Raw genomic sequence first — 15,955 nt, forward strand, 5'->3', positions numbered from 1 at the left:
CACAACAGAGGATGTATCACTGAAAGAGTCAAAGTTGCTTCACAAAATCTTTAATTTGGAAGCATCTCAAGTGATCTCTGCACTGTCCCTTGCCCCATTTAACTCAGGAGTCACCTGACAGGTGGTCATCTCATCACCATGTTCATTTAGGGCAAGACATGAGAAGAAAGTCTAAGACATAAGATTAGTAGAAAAGGACTTTTCTCCAGCATGGATGAAGAGAACTCCGTCAGGTTTGACCAAAAGAAATAGCTAGGTAAAATCTGGCCATAAGCAGATATAGACACCAAGTTAAACGTTCATGACCTTGAATATAGACACAGACACAAATATTAAATATCTGGCATTTCAGGCCCTGAATTGGGGTGTTTCTGGCAGGAGCATGGTTTTTGGCCTGTGGATCTGTGACCATCAGTTCAGAAATTATTGTCTTGTTCTGCACAGCATGCATGGTCTCCAGCAGTCTAGTGAAGCTTTTCCTTAAAAATTGTTTCTCGACTAGTAACATTTTATAGACAGATATATAAAAGCTCATCATAAGAAGTTTTTAGCACAAGATAATAGGAATAGTGTAGGTATGAAAGAAAGAATAATTCATTGGAAAGTATCCTTATTATTTTGACATCTCTACATAAAAGAAACGTTGGCAGTACAGAGGATTTTTTAAAAATTTCCAAATAGTAGCACTAATAAAGCGCTTAAACCAAACCGTTAAATAATGATGATAATCTTTGGGAATGTGGTTGAAAGTGGGGACCTGAAGGGAATCACTTGAAATTTGAAAACAGAAGAACCTCAGTAAAAGTCTTGGCACCGAAATAGTTATCCCGCAGAAAGGGTGGCCTGGCCAGTCTGGGCTTGAGGAGAGAGGGGAGGGACGGGATGTCTAATCCTGTGCAAGAGGGGCTGAAAGTTTTGAGGTGGCATTTAGGAAAGACCCTGAGAAAACCCATGAAAACCACTCATGGAATGCTAGGAAACAGCAAGGGATGCTCAGGGAGTGGACTGTGGTCAGAGGTGGGCCAGGCACATTGACAAGGGCATGGCAGGCTTGGGGGTGCAGGAGCCAGCCACAGCCGAGGGTGGGCATGGAGCTTTGTGCCTAAGTAAGGGTTGGGAGGGCACTGGGCAGGGGGCAGCTCTCAGTAAACTCCGTAAGAATCGCCCTCAGCAACCTTCAAAGGTTCAAGCATTGTAGTATAGTTTACCTCCAAAATGCTTATCTTGGTACACAAAAGATTTTTTTTTTTTTTTGCGGTACACGGGCCTCTCACTGTTGTGGCCTCTCCCGTTGCGGAGCACAGGCTCCGGACATGCAGGCCCAGCGGTCATGGCTCACGGGCCCAGCCGCTCCGCGGCATGTGGGATCCTCCCAGACCAAGGCACGAACCCGTGTCCCCCACATCGGCAGGCGGACTCTCAACCACTGAGCCACCAGGGAAGCCCCACAAAAGATTTTTATTGCTTCTTTTTATGTAGTTATATAGCTATCTAACTATATGTATAGTTATCTCTGAGTATTTAAAGGTTTACATCTTAACACATTCATGAAATTCATCTATTCAGTAAATATTCTGTTTCTTAAGTGCTGGGCACTCTTAGATGTTGGGGATATAGCAGAAAGCAAAGTGCCCTCACGGAGCTTACATTCTAGAAGGGGGAGCCAGGCACACAAAAGAAATAAGTAAATTGTGTGGTAGATTAAAGGGTTGTAAGTGCCATGAAGAAAAATAAAACCCCGGAGGGAGTTAGGGAATGGTGGTGGTCGTGCGTGGTAAGAATGTAACTTAAATAAGATGGTCACGTCCAGCCTCACTGAGAAAGTGGCAGTTGAGCAAATACGTAAAGGAGGTGAGGATGTCTGGGGGAAGCATGTGGATGTGGATGTCTGGGGGAAGCATGCCAGGCGAAAGAACAAGCACACAGGTGCTGAGGAGGGAGCACACCCTGTGTGTATAAGAATAGCAAAGAGGCCACCTGGCGAGAATGGGGGAAGAGTGGGGAGAGCTGTAGGATGTGAAGGCAGAGATAACACAGTCAGGCCATGTAATGACTTGAGAGCTATTGTCAGTACTTTGGTGCTGACTCTGAATGAGATGGAGAAACACTGGAGGGTTTTAAACAGAGTGGTGACATAATCTGAGTTATGGTTGAACATGATGGCTCTGGTTCCCATGTTGAGAATGTCTACTGGAGATGAGGGTGAAGGCAGGGAGACTAGTTTGGAAGCTATTGCAATAATTTGGGCAAGACATGATGTGGCTTAGGCTGTTATGGTGGTGGCAAAAGTAGTTGGATTCCGGATGTATTTTGAGAATGGAGCCAACATAATTTGCTGATGGATTGAATATGGAGACAGAGGCGGGAAGGGAAGGAGGGGTAGTTTGGGCCTGATTGGTTGCCAGTAACTGAGACTGAGATGGGGAAGTCTGAGAAGGCAGTGCCTGCATCTTTGGGTTAATTACATCTCTGTATCATTGTTTCACAAACCAAGTCTGTGGTATTCTGAGTTTTGATTATGATTCATAGGAGGACATTTGGAAAGTGCTCAGGGATTTTGATTCCAAAGAACTATGATCTGAGACAAAAATGAGAGTCAACAAAAGTACACATAAAAATGTTTGAGAATGTGAAAGGCAACAACAAAGAAAGTGAAATTTATCATTGGTGAGTATTTGAAGATTAAAAAATGGAAGAATGCTTGAATATAAGTGAGAAATGAAAATAGAGCTTGTGTGTTGTGATAAAAGCGTCACTCCATATGTACCCATCCAATAAATGAAAGTTTAATTTTAATCAAATGAACTGGAATTGTATGTTTAATGCCAGCAAATTACTTTCCAATGAAAGGCTTTTAAGCTTTTTGCCTAACATCATGTATTTCATTTTTAGACAATATCTAAAGCTTTTAAGCAGTTTCTGAGTCCAGTGTATCCTGCTGTGTCCTTTGCTTTAACAGCAACATCCTTGGACAGAGTCATTTTTCTGGGTTGAAGTTGGAAAAATAATAGAAGTTGAGTAAAGAAAAAGATTTGGTGAAAAGTATCACGACATTTTCTTGTCTAATGGGACAAAGAGTTATGACGAGACTCTCAGAATTCGAACAGGAATTTAGATGACTGAACTAAAAGGAAGTCAGGGAGTCCCCAAGACCACTGTTGGGCTCAGTGATTCATTAGAAGGACTCAAAAAGCTGTTAAAATCAGGTTATAGTTTAAAACAGCCAACGAATAGAGATTGAAATCAGCAAAGGGGAAAGGTGCATGGACCTAAGTCTGGGAGAAACAGGCACTGGCTTCCAGTATCCTGTACTAATGAAGTTCCACTCCCACCAACAATATGTGACAACACGTGCAAGGCTTTGCCAGCCAGGGAGGCTCACCCGAGCCTTGGTGTCCAGGGCTTTTATTGGGGTTCAGTCGTGTAAACATACAACGCCTATATGAATGACTTCAGATATTCAGATTCTAGCCCCCCAGAGCAAAGACAGGAGTTTGTCGTGAATCACATTGTTAGTGTAAATTATCTGATCATACTGGTACCACATGACCCAAGGCCTCAGGCATGCAAAAAAAACCTCTTATTACATAGAATATTACAAGGGCTCAGAGCTCATCTCCCATGAGCCAGACAAGGGTCAGTCCTGAAGACAGGCCTTTCTTGGAAATGTGTAGGTTTTGAGTTAACCCTTTCCGACATAGCTTGGTAGGGCTTTGAACATGGTATTAGTGCTTCTTAGAGTCATTATCATTAGAGGGTAAATTTCCAGGACCTGATGCTGGAGGGGATGATATAAGGACATACCCCAAGTATACATAGTTTTAGCTAAATTTGTAAATGAGTGAACCAGAGTAGATTATAGATGAGAGGTTAAAACGTGTTTTGTGGTACTTTGCCAGAAAATGTATAATTGATGTCATGACACATCCCACATAAGTTTGCAGATGCTGGGCTAGGAGAATAGAGGAACTAACCTGCAATTATGTGGTATTGATTGGGATCAGGAAAGAGGCGGAAAAGAGGAAGGGAGCCTGGAAGTTGAAGTTGAGGCAGAGGAATTGACTCATGCAACTATGGAGGCCGACCTACTGTCTGCAAGCTGGAACCCGGGAAAGTTGGTGGTGTAAGTCCCAATCTAAGGGCAGACGTCCTTAGATGACGTCTAGATGAGGAGACGACGTCTTAGATGAGGAGACGACGGACGTCCCAGCTCATCAGTCAGGCAAAGAGAGAGGGAGAAAGGAGGAGAGGGGTGGGAGGGAGGGAGAGAGAGAGAGAGAGAGAGAAAGGAGGGGGGGATCTCTCCCTTCCTCTGCCTTTTTGTTCTATTCAGACCCTCAATGGATTGAATGAGGCTCACCCATATCAGAGCAATCTGCTTTACTCAGGCTACTGCTTTTAACACTAACCTCTTCAGGAAACCTTTTCACAGACACAACCAGAAATAATGTTTAACCAAATATCTGGGCACTCTTTGGCCAGTCAAGTTGACACATAAAATTAACCATCACAACTGGTAAGAAAAGAAGTCAACATATCTCAGAATCAAAGGGGGAGATTTGGTTACAGAATTAAAGGCACTTATATTCACAAATTCAAAGAATTACATTACCAACTGAAAACTAATGTATAATATCATTTATGGGAAGTAGAAAATATATTTCAATCAAACATAAGATATGTAAAATTTTAAGTTCAGAAGTAACTTTTTCATCTTTAAATTTTACCAAGACTGTTGTTTCTATGTTTAGTATATTTTTCTGACTGTGTAAACACATATATATCAGTATGGTGTATCAGTAAGCTTTATCTCTGTATATAAAATTTGGTTGGTGAAGAAATAGTATTAAATGTGGAAACTTCTCCTCAGATGTGTTCAGTTACATGGAATGTGTAGCATGAAAGTTACAAATGTGCAGTTGTGCAGGAAGAAGGACCGACTTCTTGGCATCAAATACTTTGTATCTGTCAAAGTATTTGATATTTTTAAGCTCTTGAAGATTCTGCAAGGTTCTGAGTACCCGGTGCATTGTACCTATTTTAAAAATAACTTTCTGTGAGTGATAGTTCGTGAGCACTTCCTCGTAGTGTCATGGCACACTTCCTCTTATGTGGACTGACTTTGGTGTTCTTGTTGACAAGGTGATGACAACCGCTAGCATTTATTGAACTATTTCTAAATCCCAGGCACCCTTTTAATACTTGAAGCTAATTTAAGATCACAGAAACCCTGTGAGGCAGGTATTATTTTATCCGTTTTACAGAGGAGGAAACAGGAACATAGCTAAGAATGTGGTGGTGCCGGGTTTCAAACTCTGGAAGTCTGGCTCCAGCTTGTGCCCTCAATTGCTAATCAGGTTCAGAGGTGAATGATGAGAACCAGCATTTGGGGGAACACTTACCAGAAAGCGTTAAGTACTTTATAGGTGTTATGTCATTTAATCCCCCAAGCAGTCTGTGAGACGAATATCATTTCTATCTTCATTTTAAGTAAGGGAGTAGGTTTAGAGAGTTAGCTTGTCCAAAGTCATACAGTCGTGAAAAAAGCCACTCTGACCCCCAAGCCAGCACTCCTAACTACCTCACTGGTCTGCCCTCATGAATCTATGGCAGGAAGAAAAATTTTACTTTAGTTTTCATGGGCATTTCGTGGTTTAGTTTAACTGTTATAGAAACTGTATAAGGTTATATTTAGCTCTTGGCTTCATTATCTTTATTCATCTTTTCATGCTTTATATTTTTAGTCAGTAATGCCAGAAAAGAGTGTTTTCATGGTTAAAGCGATTGCTGAGAAAGCCAGAGCTGATTTTTCAGACTCTTCTAGAAAAGTCTTTGATTACTCACTATTTAGAAAAATTTTGGAAAAAAAAAATTAAAAGATTGCTAACTGTCTTTTGGGGCCAGGTACAATAAGTTAAATAAATTGCTTTGGACTAAGGAAGAATTTTCATTTTGTATCCTCATGCCTAGTATATAGTTCCTGGATTTAATGGCTTCTCAATACATAGTTGAGTTAATTAATATTTGTAAGAAACTCTTACCCCCAATATCGATAGGGAACTGATATTCCAATTCTGGAAAACAATGCAGTGGAAAACTTAATACGCATAAGTTACTGCTTTTTAAAAGATTCAGAATACCAAAAAAGAAATACACTCATTAAATTAGCCTGAAAATAATATGAGTAAAAAATTCAGAAAATAGGATATTATCGTCCGATGTCATCATTAAGAAAATTGATTAAAATTGTAACAAAAAGTACCATTCAGAAGATATGCAATTGTTAGACTGCTAGATAAACTAGAATTTACTCATAGCTTGTCTTATAAAGTATAACCATTTCATTTTGTCTTTGAGCCTTTTTGCAGGCAAAATTCAGTACTCCAGTAGTCTGGAAGCATGACGAGGGAGGAGTTGTAGTTGCTAACTCCTGCAGGGTCTGCACATTTTCCAGGGCAGAGGGTATGGTGTCAGGGGTGTTCAGTTGTCTGGTCTGCTGGGCTGTTTCAGCCCTTCATGGATAAGGGCACATCCAGATCTAGTGTGGAAGGGTTAGCTGTCCTAGTCATATTATTAACTACTGGGCCTATCCATTGGGTTGGGCAAACCATAACAGCTGGTGTTGGGCTGGGCTTGGTGGAGGTGGTGGCAGGAGCTGTGGGGGGCATACATTTTGCTCTTCTTTCCTAAATATTCACTACAATTCAATTTTTTTTTTTTTTTTTTGTGGTACACGGGCCTCTCACTGTTGTGGCCTCTCTCATTGCGGAGCACAGGCTCCGGACACGCAGGCTCAGCGGCCATGGCTCACGGGCCCAGCCACTCCGCGGCATGTGGGATCTTCCCAGACCGGGGCACGAACCCGTGTCCCCTGCATCGGCAGACGGACTCTCAACCGCTGCGCCACCAGGGAAGCCCCTAGACATTGATTTTTAATGATGTCCCAGGGGCATTTGTGACATGCTGACAACACAGACTCCTTTCAAGGGCAGCTATGGTGGTGATCTCTACTCGTTGAGTTGCTCCAGGCCCAGGGCCCTTCCCACTGCCTTTGTTCTGATTCCTTGTACACCAGGCAATTGTCTAATAATTTTACTTCCTTTGTATTTTTCTGATGAAGCCAGAAAATATTTCCTAATCTGCTTGATAGTTGTATTTCTCATAAATGAGTGCACTGACATTCTGGTTTTATATATGTGGAGGGAGGAGGGTTTTAGTTTCATTAACATCAGATAGCATCTCCTAGGGTGATCAGCTGAGATGCTGATGACATAGACTGACCCAAGACCAGAGCCTGGACTGAGTTTAAATCATCATCTCTGGCAATGGCAGCAGATGTCCTCCAAGTCCTCATGTACTCCTTCCATAATATCAACTTGTTCCTAGGAAACAGCTCCCCAGCCAGAGATTGTTTTTCCCAGCACTTACTGTATCACTGGGCCTTTCTTTCCAAAGAATACAGTAAGCAGCGGTCACCTTTTGTACACCAAGAATAAATAACTGGCCTTGGAAGGCAATCAGATTCAGATAATAGTTTATTTAATGTTTATGCTTTTCTTTGGGGGTAAAACCCCCAACAAATTCTTGAAAAATTTCAAGGGTCATATGCTTTCCTGTCTAGTGAGTGTGGAGCTTACTGTGAATGATGCCTTAAAGGGTCAGGAGCCTTGTGTTCTAGTTTCAGCTAAGTCTCTAACATGTGGCGTGACCTTGCCCTAGTCAGTGGATACCTTTAGTTCTTATTCTTTTACTATAATATTTAGTTTCTTTCAAATAAAATATTTTACGGGTAGGTGAGTATCATCTTGCATGTCTGAAACTTCTTCCCTTTTATTAAAAATGACAAGTATTTATGAAGCCTTTCATGTCAGGTTCTATGCTAAGTGCATCACGTAATATTTATTTTGCCTCAGGAAGTTGGGACCATTTTACGGATGAGAGGACGGGGGTTCCGAGAGCAGGACTCAGTTGATCAAAGCTAGTAGACAGCAGAGCTGGGACTGATACTCATGCCTGCGCAACTCCACGCCCATAACGTTAATCATAATGCTGTGCTCCTTAGACTTGGCGCATATTATAAGGGGCTTTTTAATCCATCTTAATTTGGGACATGGTTTACTTTCTATAGGGTGATTTCTTCTATCCTTATACTTTGTATATTTCTAAAGCCAGAGGAATTGAAAGAACTTTTGTACTACTGTATGTTTCATTTATAAATCGCCCAGACTGTTTGGAAACCCATTTCATTTTTGAAACTCGATGTACTCGTATAGCTTTCAGTTCTTGATCCTTCTCAGCATACTCTTTCTGTGCTTTCTTTGTGTAAGGATGACAAAAATGGAACCTTTAATGTTGTTGAATGTTAACAATTTGGCTAAAGGAAAGAACCTTGGTTTAGGGTTTGGGAGATTGAGGTTGTTTTTCTGCCTCTGAAGTTTACGCTAAGATGTTGTTAGATTAACTCTTAATACTGCTTTACCACATTGAGTTATTGTAAAGGGAAAGATCAAATACGTGAAGAGCGTTTCACACAAAATTTCTCTGTGTGTCAGCAATCATAATAGCTGCAGTGGCTTGTTGGAACCAGAATTAAAGCAAAACAACTTTAGGCTTATTGTTGCTTTGTGAGGACCTACTTAAGATAATTGGAATTCGGTCAGTTTGTTAAGTCCTTTTTGCATTATTTGGCTTGGCCTTAGCATAATGCCAGTTGAGCTGTTGCAGATATGTGTAGGGCATGCAAGCAGAGAAATGATTAAATTGCTATCTGAATTATCTCAACTATACTGTATTCATTGATTAGGTCAAAATTTAGGAATGTTTTGCTCTCTAAGCTGTGTAGAGTGAGACCAAAAAATAAGAAGGAAAACTGGATTAGAAAAACTAGTGGAGAAGAGAAGAGGAAGACTGTTAGGGGAAATGAGGCCTTAATAGGGTCATTCAGAACCATCCTGAGAATTGAATTATGGGTAAACTGTGTACTCTTAGGCAGCTGCTGAGGGGAGCTCACGATTTTGCCATATTGAGAGTTCCGTGCTCTTGAACTGGGCCAAGGGCAGCTTAAAGTTTTAAGGGAGGTGGCAGCACTCTGCCGTGTTTGCAGGACAATGAACTAGGGAGAGAATGGCTTGAGAGATCATCTGCAGACATCTGAAAGTACAGACTTAATTTGTGCAAGGTGTGTGTGTGTGTGTGTGTGTTGTGGTAGGGGGAGCCAGAGAGTCAGGGTTGGTCATTTTGGTAAACTCATTAGCCTTTAATGGCCGTTGTTTCACTCACCATTTTCAGCATCTTCCAAACTTTAGTCATTCAGGCAGCACCTTCAACGGTTTTTGCTTTATCCATTTACTTTTCTTTTTAAATTATTTTTAAACTTAAATGTATTTTAAACAGGAAATTTATCTGTTGAAATCTCAGGTTTGATGTGATAGTTATAGTTTTTTCTAATGTACATTGAAATAAGTACATAAAATTAGCATAAAACCTGTCCACCTATTTTTTTTATTGGAGTATATTTGCTTTACAATGTTGTGCTAGTTTCTGCTGTACGACAAAATGAATCAGCTATACGTATACATATACCCCCTCCCTCTTGAGCTGCCTTCCCATCCCCCTCAATCCCCCCCGACAATCCCCCCAATCCCCCCCGACTCTCCCCACCACCATCCCACCCCTCTAGGTCATCACAGAGCACCAAGCTGAGCTCCCTGTGCTATACAGCAGCTTCCCACTACACATAGTTGTGTATATATGTCAATGCTACTCTCTCAGTTCATCCCACCCTACCCTTCCCCCTGTGTCCACAAGTCCGTTCTCTACGTCTGTGTCTTTTTTCCTGCCCTGCAAATAGGTTCATCAGTACCATTTTTCTAGATTCCATATATATGCGTTAATATACAGTATTTGTTTTTCTCTTTCTGACTTACTTCACTCTGTGTGACAGGCTCTAGGTTTATCCACATCACTACAAATGACCCAATTTCATTCCTTTTTATGGCTGAGTAATATTCCATTGTATATATGTAGTATATCTTATTTATCCATTCATCTGTCGATGGACATTTAGGTTGCTTCCATGTCCTGGCTCTTGTAAACAGTGTTGCAGTGAACATTGTGGTACATGACTCCTTTTGAATTATGGTTTTCTCAGGGTATATGCCCAGTAGTGGGATTGCTGGGTCATATGGCAGTTCTGTTTTTAGTTTTTTAAGGATCCTCCATACTGTTCTCCATAGCGGCTGTATCACTTTACATTCCCACCAAGAGTGCAAGAGGGTTCCCTTTTCTCCACATCCTCTCCAGCATTTATTGTTTCTAGATTCTTTGATGATGGCCATTCTGACTGGTGTGAGGTGATACCTCATTGTAGTTTTGATTTGCATTTCTCTAATGATTAGCGATGTTGAGCATCTTTTCATGTGTTTCTTGGCCATCTGTGTGTCTTCTTTGGAGAGATGTCTATTTAGGTCTTCTGCCCATTTTTTGATTGGGTTGTTTGTTTTTTTTAATATTGAGCTGCATGAGCTGCTTGTATATTTTGGAGATTATTCCTCTGTCAGTTGCTTTGTCCACCTAATTTTAGCTCTTCTCTTTACAGAGAGGATATACAGAATGCCAAAGGTAGAAGGTTAAAGGGGAAACCCAAACCCAAAGCCTGGATATAGGGGCTTTTTGATGAAATTTCCTAGACAGATTTAAGATGGTAGATGGGAAATAGGTCTCCCTTTCGGTTATCAGGCTAAAGCAAGTTTGTGTTAGACTTTAGTTAAGTTTAATTTGTTTACCTCTTTCATTTTTTTTGAAAACCTAGTGAATAATACACAAATCAATAAATGTGATAAACCATATTAACAAATTGAAGGAGGAAAACCATATGATCATCTCAACAGATGCAGAAAAAACTCTCAACAAAATTCAACACCCATTTATGATAAAAACTCTCCAGAAAGTAGGCATAGAGGGAACTTACCTCAACATAATAAAGGCCATATATGACAAACCCACAGCTAACATCATTCTCAATGGTGAAAAACTGAAACCATTTCTACTAAGATCAGGAACAAGACAAGGTTGTCCACTCTCACCACTATTTTTCAACATAGTTTTGGAAGTTTTAGCCACAGCAGTCAGAGTAGAAAAAGAAATAAAAGGAATCCATATCGGAAAAGTAAAGCTGTCACTGTTTGCAGATGACGTGATACTATACATAGAGAATCCTAAAGATGCTACCAGAAAACTACTAGAGCTCATCAATGAATTTGGTAAAGTAGCAGGATACCAAATTAATTAATGCACAGAAATCTCTTGCATTCCTATACACTAATGATGAAAAATCTGAAAGAGAAATTAAGGAAACACTCTCGTTTACCATTGCAACAAAAAGAATAAAATACCTAGGAATAAACCTACCTAAGGAGGCAAAAGACCTGTATGCAGAAAACTATAAGACACGGATGAAAGAAATTAAAGATGATACAAACAGGGCTTCCCTGGTGGCGCAGTGGTTGAGAGTCTGCCTGCCGATGCAGGGGACACAGATTCATGCCCCGGTCTGGGAAGATCCCACATGCCGCAGAGCGGCTGGGCCCGTGAGCCATGGCCGCTGAGCCTGCGCGTCTGGAGCCTGTGCTCCGCAACGGGAGAGGCTGCAAGAGTGAGAGGCCTGCGTACCGCAAAAAAAAAAAAAAAAAAGATGATACAAACAGATGGAGAGATATACCATGTTCTTGGATTGGAAGAATCAACATTGTGAAAACGACTATACTACCCAAAGCAATCTACAGATTCAATGCAATTCCTATCAAACTACCAATGGCATTTTTCACAGAACTAGAACAGAAAATTTACAATTTGTATGGAAACACAAAAGGCCCTGAATAGCCAAAGCAGTCTTGAGAAAGAAAAACGGAGCTGGAGGAATCAGGCTCCTGTGCTTCAGACTATACCACAAAGCTACAGTAATCAAGGCAGTATGGTACTGGCACAAAAACAGAAATATAGATTAATGGAACAGGATAGAAAGCCCAGAGATAAGCCCATGCACATATGGTCACCTTATTTTTGATAAAGGATGCAAGAATATACAATGGAGAAAAGACAGCCTCTTCAATAAGTGGTGCTGGGAAAACTGGACAGCTACATGTAAAAGAATGAAATTAGAACACTCCTTAACACCATACACAAAAATAAACTCAAAATGGATTAAAGACCTAAATGTAAGGCCAGACACTATCAAACTCTTAGAGGAAAACATAGGCAGAACACTCTATGACATAAATCACAGCAAGATCCTTTTGACCCTCCTCCATTTAGAGAAATGGAAATAAAAACAAAAATAAACAAATGGGATCTAATGAAACTTAAAAGCTTTTGCACAGCAAAGGAAACCATAAAGAAGACGAAAAGACAGCCCTCAGAATGGGAGAAAATATTTTCAAATGAAGCAACTGACAGGATTAATCTCCAGAATCTGCAGCTCAATATCAAATAAAACAAACAACCCAATCCAAAAATGGGCAGAAGACCTAAATAGATATTCCTCCAAAGAAGATATACAGATTGCCAACAAACACATGAAAGGATGCTCAACATCACTAATCATTAGAGAAATGCAAATCAAAACTACAATGAGGTGTCACCTCACACCGGTCAGAATGGCCATCATCCAAAAATCTACAAACAGTAAACGCTGGAGAGGGTGTGGAGAAAAGGGGACCCTCTTGCACTGTTGGTAGGAATGTAAATTGATACAGCCACTATGGAGAACAGTATGGAGGTTCCTTAAAAAACTAAATATAAAACTACCCTATGACCCGGCAATCCCATTACTGGGCATATACCCTGAGAAAACCATAATTCAAAAGGAGTCATGTACCACAGTGTTCATTGCAGCTCATTTTACAATTGCCAGGACATGGAAGCAACCTAAATGTCCATCAACAGATGAATGGATAAAGAAGATGTGGCACATATGCACAATAGAATATTACTTAGCCATAAAAAGAAACAAAATTGAGTTATTTGTAGTGAGGTGGATGGACCTAGAGTCTGTCATAGAGTGAAGTAAGTCAGAAAGGGAAAAACAAATACCATATGCTAACACATCTATATGGAATCTAAAAAAAAAAAAAAAATGGTTCTGAGGAACCTAGGGGCAGGACAGGAATAAAGATGCAGACATAGAGAATGGACTTGAGGACACAGGGAGGGGGAAGGATAAGCTGGGACGCAGTGAGAGAGTGGCATGGACTTATATATACTACCAAATATGAAATAAATATCTAGTGGGAAGCAGCCGCATCACAGGGAGGTCAGCTAGGTGCTTGTGACCACCTAGAGGGGTGGGATAGGGAGGGTGGGAGGGAGATGCAAGAGGGAGGAGATACGGGGATATATGTACATGTATATCTGATTCACTTTGTTATAAAGCTGAAACTAACACACTGTTGTAAAGCAATTATATTCCAATAAGGATGTTAAAAAAGAAAAACAAACAAAACCTAGTGAATATGTTTTAGGCTACAGAAGTTTCTAGGCCTCGTGTTTTTCTCTGTTCGTTTCCTGGCAGAAACTTCTTCTCAAAAATTCTAAACTTGCTTTGGCTTCAAATAAGGAGGAATAAGGTTTCTCCTTGCTCATTTCAATAATGAGATCCACTCTGTCAGCTCCTAGGCCCACAAGTTCAGCCAGCGTCTGTGAGCTGCCTTTTATATGCCAGGCACACACTGCTAATCCCTGTGATGCAAAGAGGAAGCTGTGGTCCCCTCTTCTGTGAGGTGTGGCATAAACAGCTGAAACAGTCCGATGTGGTACAGGTACCCGCCAAATACAGGAGATGTTAACTCTTCAGGTAGCTCAGCAAAGGCATTAATAACTTACAGAGAGTAGAGGCTGGGCTTGTTGTGTGTATGCTATGAGGAAGGCTGCACAATTTGTGCCACCGCGAGTGCCACGGTCTTCTCTTCTCATTCTTCGTAGATGATTGTTCAGCAGAATTTCTGTGGGTACTGCACTGGCCCACATGTATTCCAACAAGAATGTTTTAAATGTGCGGTAACTCAGGCCTTGCTGCCCTGACACCCTCACGTGAATATGGAGCAATAACTAGGGAACCTTTGGTAACAGTTGGCATATTGAGGTGGCATCGTTCCCAAAACAACATCTTAATGAGGTCTGTGCTTCAGGAACAGCGCTTCTTGTTTAAATACCCTCAGGCATGTCCTATGTAACCGGAAGCAATGTGGCAGAAGTGGCTGTGATCATAGCTTGAGTCAGTCCTGGATTGGGAGGGTCACTGTGGAGCAGCCGTCTCTACCTCAGTGACTCCAGACCTGGATAGGAGGGTGATATGCATAAGGCAGGAGAAAGAGAATAAAACAAATCAGCTTTAGCCCCTTTTAGGGAATGTGTGTGCAGAATCTGAGATGGAGTTTCTAGTTTCCACATAGCTTCCAACCCATCCATCCATAACCCATGCCACCCCCTTACCCACCTAGAATTTGAGCTACATCATTTAAAAACCAGTAGTTGACGCAAAACATTTTCATCACCCCAAAAGGAAACCTACACCCATTTTAAGCAGTCATTCCCTATTTCCCTCTCTTCCAAACCCCTGGCAACCACTAATGTATAATATTTTCTGTGTCTATGGATTTGCCACTGCTGGACATTTCGTAGAAATGGAACCATACAATATGTGGCCTTTCGTGTCTTCTTTCACTTAGTTGCATCCATGATGTAGCATGTATCAGTAATCCATTCACTTTTATGGCTGAATTCCCTGATCCTGTTTTCTTCATACTGTTTGAATACAAACTTAAAAATATGTTGAGAGTGAAGCTCTGTTTTAATGGTACATCTGTTAGGCCAGTTCATTTAAAGAAGGTGAAAATGGAGATATTGTTGTGAAATGATAATCGTTAAGAAACCTCAGACAATTTGATAATGAAAAGTTTGGGCAATGTTGCAAAAAATTATTTGCTTTATGTTAAAAGCCTTTTAAACAAGGAAAACAAACAAGCAAACAAACAAACAAAAACCCAGTAGTTGAGAGATCTTCAGTTCTATTCTATGCACGTAGAGGTCAGTTAAAGGAGAAACTTCCAAGCCATCCTCAGTCTGGCTGCCTACAACCCACCCCCACCCCCACCCCCGCAACAGTGCTAATTGCATTGATGGCTGCATCCAGTTGTAGACCTTTGGGGATTTAATATATGCAGGCTTTAAAAAAAAATTAGCACACTTGTTCTCTGAAAAGAGCAAAAAATACACCTCGGGGTGGGGGCAGTGGGGACTGAGGATTACTTCAGACTCAGCCATGTCTCTGTGTTGCCAGAGACCACACCCCTCCTCAGACATAACCACAGAAGACTCTGGGCCAGCTCTCTGGCCTTGAAGGAGGCAGCCAGTTGCCTTGAAGATTTGGGTGCTAGACACAATATGGGTGGAGTCCAAGAGTTATTTCTATTTTATGTATTTTATTTAGCATGGCTATATTAGTTGTTTTTATTCATTACAGGTTCTACTCTTGAAGTAAATCTAAACTGCTTCACAAAATCACTGCCACTGAGTTTTATATATATAGTCTAAAGCACGTTCAGAAATACAAAGAATACTAGAGTTTATGGCAGCATCTACAAATGATGCCATGTTGCCTTTCTCTTGGAGATAGACCAAGTTGAGAATATGGATTGTTCTCCAATGTGTGTTAAATCCTTAGTTTTCTTTCTTCTGAATGTGATGAGGCAGATTTTCCTTGGAAAAATAGTTTGTGTTCAGCTGGAGAGGTTGATTTTTCTCCACCAGTTTCTCCGTTGAATAATTGAAAACTACTGTTCATTATTTACATAAAACTGTCTTTTTCTGGTCTGCTTTCTATAACCTTTCCCCTCTGAGGAATTTTAAGAATTCCCTGACTTTCCTCTGGGGGATTTTATGCCTGCTTTATCCCAGATGT

The 15,955-nt window shown here is 40.8% G+C and overlaps 1 protein-coding gene across 2 annotated transcripts in view; it reads left to right on the plus strand.

Moving 5' to 3' along the window:
• DSE (dermatan sulfate epimerase) overlaps positions 1-15,955 on the plus strand; it is a 69,614-nt gene that overhangs the window by 13,524 nt on the left and 40,135 nt on the right. The window contains exon 1 of one of the 2 annotated variants that reach the window (XM_089921952.1): positions 1,836-2,667. The exons of the other annotated variant lie outside the window; for it this stretch is intronic. The gene's annotated coding sequence lies outside the window, so the exon portion shown is untranslated. Of the gene's footprint in view, positions 1-1,835; positions 2,668-15,955 lie in introns of those variants that run through there. 2 annotated transcript variants of the gene reach the window in all.

Source organism: Delphinapterus leucas, chromosome 12 (assembly GCF_059928025.1).
Source record: "Delphinapterus leucas isolate spDelLeu-1000000601 "Yukka" chromosome 12, BTC_Dleu_Yukka2, whole genome shotgun sequence".
In the NCBI taxonomy this organism is placed as follows: domain Eukaryota; kingdom Metazoa; phylum Chordata; class Mammalia; order Artiodactyla; family Monodontidae; genus Delphinapterus; species Delphinapterus leucas.